The sequence below is a fragment of the Bison bison genome, unplaced genomic scaffold (genome assembly GCF_000754665.1).
Source record: "Bison bison bison isolate TAMUID 2011002044 unplaced genomic scaffold, Bison_UMD1.0 scf7180017864484, whole genome shotgun sequence".
Taxonomy (NCBI): Eukaryota; Metazoa; Chordata; class Mammalia; order Artiodactyla; family Bovidae; genus Bison; species Bison bison.
Window position 1 is genome coordinate 4267399 of NW_011495044.1, and position 7329 is coordinate 4274727.

Genomic DNA, 7329 nt, shown 5'->3' on the forward strand with positions numbered 1-7329 from the left:
GAGTGGGTTGCCATTTCCTTCTCCAATGCATGAAAGTGAAAAGTGAAAGTGAAGTCGCTCAGTCGTGTCCGACTCTTCACAAACCCATGGTCTGAAGCCTACCAGGCTCCTCCGTCCATGGGATTTTCCAGGCAAGAGTACTGGAGTGAGGTGCCATTGCCTTCTCCATTAAATAGTCTAAATTCCCCCAAAGAAAGAAGACACAGATAACTGGAAGAAAAGTTATTTGCAATAAACAAAGGCAATACAATGCTCAGACTTCTGGGTATATCCTATTAAGTTATTGCTTTATAGGATACTTCAACAGTAATAAAACACAGGAGCACATTTGCACAAGTGTCTTGAACTATAAGTGGGTCTTAGATAATGATAGTTTCAAAATGAGTAATGTTATTTGGACAGTTAAGTCCCTGAAAGTGGGAGAGAATCTTTACCCTTCATCAAAAAACAAAAGTTAAAAGGCATGACAGTGCACAGTATCCCAAATTGCAGTCTGCATCTTTTTGACAGGAGACGATTTTACATGGTACATAGATCAACACCTTCAGATACATCTTACTACTACTACTACTAAGTCACTTCAGTCGTGTCCAACTCTGTGCGACCCCATAGACGGCAGCCCACCAGGCTCCCCCGTCCCTGGGATTCTCCAGGCAAGAACCCTGGAGTGGGTTGCCATTTCCTTCTCCAATGCATGAAAGTGAAAAGTGAAAGTGAAGTCGCTCAGTTGTGTCCGACTCTAGCGACCCCATGGACTGCAGCCTACCAGGCTCCTCCGTCCATGGGATTTTCCAGGCAAGAGTACTGGAGTGGGGTGCCATTGTCTTCTCCGCAGATACATCTTAGAATAAATATAAAGCCTTTAGAGCATCTATCAAATGCATAATTTCATATGCAGTGTTTCTCAGTGCAAGTTTGTTTTTTAAAATAAAAGTTAAAAATTAAAAATATGAGAATAACAATAATACAGGTAGTACACAGGTATGGCATAAATAGGTGGTAAGTGAATAAGATGTTTGGGAAACACCAGCATAGTGTCAAGAGTCTGGAGGTCCTACAGCTCTGGATTCTGAATCTGACTAGGTCAATAGTATTTAGTAGTAGGCTACGTCCCTTCTGAGTACTCTTGGGCAAGTTTTTCATTTTACTGAGGCTACTGACACATCTTTAAAATTAGAGTACTTCTTCCAACACCAGCTTCTTTGGTGGTTTAGCCGGTAAAGAATCTACCTGCAATGAAGGAGACTTGGGTTCGATCCCTTGGGAAGATTTCTTGGAGAAGGGAATGGCTACCCACTCCAGTATTCTTGCCTGGAGAATTCCAAGGACAGAAGGGCCTGGTGGGCTACAGTCCATGGGGTCACAAAGTTGGATATAATTGAGTGACTAACACTTTACAACAGTACTCAGCTGCCCAGATGATAGTGTGATGACACACTAGGAAGACATGAGGTAGTGTATCTATTCCCTCTGTCGAATTAAAATAAATTTTAGGAGAGAAAAAACTTCTACTCACCTGGGACTTGGCTGATCTTCCTCCTCACAGGGAAAGGCAGAATGCTGAACTGACAAGTCTGGGGAAGAGAAAGGAACTCTGAAAGACCAGGTCTGAAATTGGAGAATTCAGATTAGCAACCGCCAGACTTGCTGTGGTAAAAGAGCAACTTTTGGTCTTTTCTCACCTGACCAGTCTCTCACACTGTGGTGTTTCCTCCTCTCTGATCCTCACTGCACAGACTGTTGCCCACCCAGATCCTAGGTAATGCTTGCCTCTCTTTACAGGCAAATTCTCCGTAACTTCTTCGTTTTGCCCACACCCTGGATGCAGACACTCGATCCAATCCCTGCTTCCAGCAAGTAAAAGTGTCAACAATAGCGAAGATCTCCCTGCAACTCCAAGGTCAATTTCCTCTTCCAGCCCCAACCTGGGCTCAGAAGCTCAGAAAGAGATCTCAAATTCAGAGGCTTTTCCTCCCTGACGGATTCCTGATGCCTCCGGAACTGCCACTGGCTTCACCACCAATATTCTGACATGGTCGGTACAAGCCCGGACTTGCGGGTCCCAGAAACTTCTGCTTTCAGCGGGGACCTTCCCACCATCCCCAAACCACTGTCTCCCCGGGAGTCTCAAGCATGCCCAAAAGTTTACTGAGCACTCCCTACAAGGTGCTAGAGGAGCGGCGAGAAGGGGATCGCCGGCTTCGGGAAGGGGTCCCAGCCGACAGCAGGGTCTTCCAAGGTGAGAAGGTCCTCAACCCACAGGAACAGACGAGATAAACCGCTACTCCGGAGCCGTTCCCACCCGGAGAAAGCGACAGGGGGACGTCGTAACCGCGGATACAGATCCCAGGGTTCCAAAACGCAGCCCCTCAGCCCGCCACCCGCATTCGCCGGCCTTCTTCTAACCCTCCTAACCTTGGATAGGCCTCCGAACCCAGGACTTCACCTGCTCCTCTCGAGCTTCGCAACCGCTCCCGGACTCTTTTCCTTTAGGCTCAAGTACTAGTCAGGTCCTCTTTCTTGAAAGGACGGCTTCTCAGGAAAGCCGCCCGGAGACCACGCCCACAATGCCCAGCCCCTGCCCAAGGACCGCCCCCTCCCAGAGGCCTCTGCGGCGCCGCTTAGTCTTAACCGGCTTGCGACTCAGACTGGCGAGCGGCTAGCTGCGAATCGGAGTGGGGTCCTGGTGCGGTTATGCATTAGCGCTGAGCCTGCGCTTTGCCACCTTGGATTCTGAATATTGTTCTTTGCATCTCGCACCAGCTTCCCCACCCGAGAGAAAAGCCACAAACTCACTTTTCAAAGATGCTGGCACTCGTCTCATCAATGTATTTCCTTTTTCTATTTGCTTACTTTTTAGCTAACCCTTTTGTTAGGAAATGTAACACAATTATATTCTGAACTAGAAAGGTAAGTATAATAATCATTGAACAGACATGTCATCATGTAGAGCAAAAATAGAAAAGTGTCCGGGGCTTCACAAATACACTCCTTGCCTCCTTCCTAAGAAGACCAGTAGTCTGACTTTTTTTTCTTTTTAATTTTGGTTTTATATTGGAGCACTTTTGATTAACAATGTTGTCCTAGTTTCTTTCAGGTGTGCAGCAAAGTGGCTCATACATATACACGTATATATTTTGGGAGGGGGGCTTCCCTGGTCGCTCAGGGGTAAAAGAACGCGCCTGCCAATGCAAGAGATCCCAGTTCGATCCCTGAGCTGGGAAGATTACCTGGAGAAGGAAATGGCAACCCATTCCAGTATTTCTGCCTGGAAAATCCCATGGCCAAAGGAGACTCGAAGGCCACAATCCACCCGGTCACAAAAGAATTGGACACAACAACCACAGCAATTATTTTTCAAATTCTTTTCCCATTAGGTTACTACAGAATATTGAGCAGTGTTCCTTGTGCTATACAGTAGGTCCTGGTTGGTTATCTATTTTAAATATAGCAGTATATACATGTCAACCCCAAACTCCCAATGGATCCTTCCCCCCACTACTAGTCTGACTTATATGACAATCATTGTTTTAAAAAACACAGTTTTTATAACATATTTGCAAACTTGATTTGTGACAAAGGTGGCATCACATAGCAATGGAGGAATAAAAGCTGGTCTTTTCAGTGAAGGGTCTGTGACAATAGGGTATCCTTATGGAAAAAAAATGAGACACTTACCTTATTTCATCACAAATATCAATTCCAGGAGGATTTAAGACCTGGATACATTTTGGACTTCATAATAGGGAAATATTTCTTTTAAAAAATACATGAACACTTACTCAGTTGTGTCCACCTCTTTGCGACCCCATGGACTGTAGCCGATCAGGTTCCTCTGTCCATGGGATTTCTCAGGCAAGAATACTGAAGTAGTATTAAAAAAAAATGTTAAATAATAAAGAAAACTACAAAGGACATTTTGGATCTGTTGAAGAAGTTAAATGTGACATATATTAGATAATTATATAACTCAACCAATTACCAACATCCTGAGTGTGATTTTGTGGCTGCATAGGAAAACATCCTTGTTCTTGGAAATGGGAAAGTTGAGGAAAATCTTCTTAATCAAGTGAAATAGGAGTGGGCATTGCTTATTGAGGCTGGAGGTTTCTGCCTCCTCCCAAATGTAACTTTCCTTCACCAAGATGTAATTCCCAATGTTGTGAAAGACCCTTCTCCACTCTTTCACATATGGACCTAGTATCTTCCAATAGAGTTTGAGGAGGCAGTACTGCTGGGTGGAGTCAAGCAAAAGGGATTGAGAAATGATCACACAGTGGGGAAAAGATATGTCCAAGTTAGCTGGATAATGTTCCCCAAAGCTTTCATTCTCAAATTTCTGAAAATATTACACTTTCCCCAAAAGGCTATCATAAGAAGCCTAGGTTTTTAAGGTCTGTGTGTGTGTGTGTGCTCAGTGGTATCTGACTCTGTGACCCCATGGATTGCAATCTGCAGGGCTCCTCTGTCCAAGGAATTTTCCAGATAAGAATACTGGAGTGGGTTGCCATTTCCTACTCCAGGGAATTTTCCTGACCCAGGGATTGAACCCATGTCTCTTGGGTCTCCTGCATCGGCAGGCAGATTCTTTACCATTTGCCTCGATTTAAGGTCCATCTGTATACAAAAATCATTGATTTAGATCTTCTACCTCCAGGGATGTCTGTAATCTAGGAAATACTATTAGACACAAATCATGTTTCCTCTTTCCGTCTTACCTTCCTTGCTCTTTCAGAGCATAGAATTTGTACCTCTAAACCACACTGATTACATTCTTTCATTTAGATGTTTATAAGAGTGTTCTCTAGAATTCCACTGTCCAACACATTAGCCTCTAGGCACATGGGGCTCTTAAGCATTTGCAATGTAGCTAGACCAAAATGAGATGTGCTGTAACTATAAAACACTGTATTTGTAGATTAAAAAAAAAAAAAACTAATAATTTTTATTTCAATTACATGTTGAATTGTAATATTTGGATATAGTATATAAAATTAAAGATATTTAAAAATTAATTTTATTTACTGCCTTTCACTATATTAGTTTGGTTGCTAGAAAATTTTAAATTCCTTATATGATTTGCATTTTTATTTTGACTCACATTACATTGCTCTTGGACAGTGCTCTTCTTGAGCATCAGAATATAAGGGCAGGGAATTTATCTTACTCAAGTTTTTGTTTGTCACAAGTGCTAGAACAATTATTGATATAATTGTTACATGCTTAAGAGAAACCCACTGATGATATTCTGTATTTGAGAATCTCTTCTTCCCTGTGTTAGGATCAGGCTCTCTTCAGCAAAACACCAGTTTCTGGTAATTGAAAAGAGCATTGCTTAGTTGGAGAAAGCCAGAAAAGGTAGCCCTAAAGCTAGGAATTTTCCACAGTTTATTGTGATCCACACAGTCAAAGGCTTTGGCATAGTAAATAAAGCAGAAATGGAAAATTCTGAAAGAGATGGGAATACCAGACCACCTGAACTGCCTCTTGCGAAATCTGTATGCAGGTCAAGAAGCAACAGTTAGAATTGGACATGGAACAACAGAGTGGTTCCAAATAGGAAAAGGAGTACGTCAAGGCTGTATATTGTCACCCTGCTTATTTAACTTCTATGCAGAGTACATCATGAGAAATGCTGGGCTGGATAAAGCACAAGCTGGAATCAAGATTGCCAGGACGAATATTGATAACCTCAGATATGCAGATGACACTACCCTTATGGCAGGAAGTGAAGAAGAACTAAAGAGCCTCTTGATGAAAGTGAAATAGGAGAGTGAAGAAGTTGGCTTAAAGCTTCAGAAAACTAAGATCATGGCATCTGGTCCCATCACTTCATGCGAAATAGATGGGGAAACAGTGGAAACAGTGTCAGACTTTCTTTTTTTGGGCTCCAAAATCACTGCAGATGGTGACTGCAGCCATGAAATTAAAAGACACTTACTCCTTGGAAGGAAATTTATGACCAACCTAGACAGCATATTAAAAAGCAGAGACATTACTTCGCCAGCAAAGGTCCATGTAGTCAAAGTTACGGTTTTTCCAGTAGTCATGTATGGATGTGAGAGTTGAACTATAAAGAAAGCTGAGCACTGAAGAATTGATGCTTTTGAACTGTGGTGTTGGAGAAGACTCTTGAGAGTCCCTTGGACTGCAAGGAGATCCAACCAGTCCATCCTAAAGGAAATCAGTCCTGGATATTCACTGGAAGGACTGATGTTGAAGCTGAAACTCCAATACTTTGGCCACCTGATGCAAAGAACTGACTCATTTGAAAAGATCCTGATGCTGGAAAAGATTGAAGGCGGGAGGTGAAGGGGACGACAGAAAATGAGATGGTTGGATGGCATCACCGACTCAATGGACATGAGTTTGAGTAAATTCTGGGAGTTGGTGATGGACAGGGAGGCCTGGCATGCTGCAGTCCATGGTGTCGCAAAGAGTCAGACACAACTGAGCGCCCGAACTGAACTGAAAGCTAGGAAGTTAGGGGACCTGTGTTAAGAATGTAAGACTAAGCCATGCTTCTGCTAATACAGGCCACCTCAGATGTAGGACATTTGAACCCTTGACTCAAATAGGGTTTCTTCATTTATCAGTTCGAAAACCCAGGAGCTCTAGCTTCAAGTGAGGCTTGATCCAGGTCTCAATCAGTGTGATCAGAACTGAGTTTTCGCTCTCCAGTTTTTGGATCTGTTTGCTCTGTGTTTCATTTATATGCAATCTTCCTCCTCTTCCTCTGTCAGTAGCTTCCAGGGCCACTTCCAGGTTTTTGTCCCGTGGAAAAAACAGTCCATTCCCTAACATCTCAAATGTAAGTCCAGAAATTGTCCAAAAGTTCAGTTTTCATTCCAATCCCAAAGAAAGGCAATGCCAAAGAATTCTCAAAATACCCCACAATTGCACTCATCTCACACGCTAGTAAAATAATGCTCAAAATTCTCCAAGCCAGGCTTCAGCAATACATGAACTGTGAACTTCCAGATGTTCAAGCTGGTTTTAGAAAAGGCAGAGGAATCAGAGATCAAATTGCCAACATCCACTGGATCATTGAAAAAGCAAGAGAGCTCCAGAAAAACATCAATTTCTGCTTTATTGACTATGCCAAAGCCTTGGACTGTGTGAATCACAATGAACTGTGGAAAATTCTGCAAGAGATGGGAATACCAGACCACCTGACATGCCTCTTGAGAAACCTAAATGCAGGTCAGGAAGCAACAATTAGAACTGGACATGGAACAACAGACTGGTTACAAACAGGAAAAGGAGTACATCAAGGCTGTATATTGTCACCCTGCTTATTTAACTTCTATGCAGAGTACATCATGAGAA

At 42.9% G+C, this 7329-nt stretch overlaps 1 protein-coding gene across 2 annotated transcripts in view; it reads right to left on the reverse strand.

Moving 5' to 3' along the window:
* The window catches only part of EXO5 (exonuclease 5), a 13069-nt gene extending 10520 nt beyond the window's left edge, over positions 1-2549 (reverse strand). The window contains exons 1-2 of one of the 2 annotated variants that reach the window (XM_010862714.1): positions 2447-2549; positions 1517-1608 (exon numbers count right to left, since the gene is read on the reverse strand). The gene's annotated coding sequence lies outside the window, so the exon portion shown is untranslated. Of the gene's footprint in view, positions 1-1516; positions 1609-2415 lie in introns of both variants that reach the window. The other variant, XM_010862713.1, reaches the window with a different exon arrangement.
* Between the last annotated feature and the right edge of the window lie 4780 nt (positions 2550-7329).